This window comes from Nanorana parkeri, unplaced genomic scaffold (genome assembly GCF_000935625.1).
Source record: "Nanorana parkeri isolate BGI_ZX_2015 unplaced genomic scaffold, ASM93562v1 scaffold244, whole genome shotgun sequence".
NCBI classification, from domain to species: Eukaryota; Metazoa; Chordata; class Amphibia; order Anura; family Dicroglossidae; genus Nanorana; species Nanorana parkeri.
The window spans coordinates 1,179,108-1,179,433 of record NW_017306512.1 but is presented as its reverse complement, the minus strand read 5'-3'; positions in this window follow the sequence as shown (position 1 = coordinate 1,179,433).

Below are 326 nucleotides of genomic sequence, written 5' to 3'. Positions count from 1 at the left end.
CAGGTGGGTGGGCGGGTAAAGTAAAATCCCCCCCCCCCCCCCGCCAGGTCAGCTATCGCCTTAAAGGAAAACTATGGGGTTAGGGCTTTTCCCCATAGTTCTTCTTAGGGTAACGGGAGGACACAAATTAGCGTCCTCCCTTCAACCTAAGCTCAGTATACTGCGAGCTACAGCCCGCGATATACTGAGACGCCGCAGCTGAAGCGGATCCCGACAATTATATCTGGATCCGCCGAGCTGCGTGAGGGACAGCTGGCTCTTCCACTCTAGAGGCAGTGCCAGCTGTACCCGCCTCCTCCCCCGTCCGTTCCGCCAGTCAGCGCTGG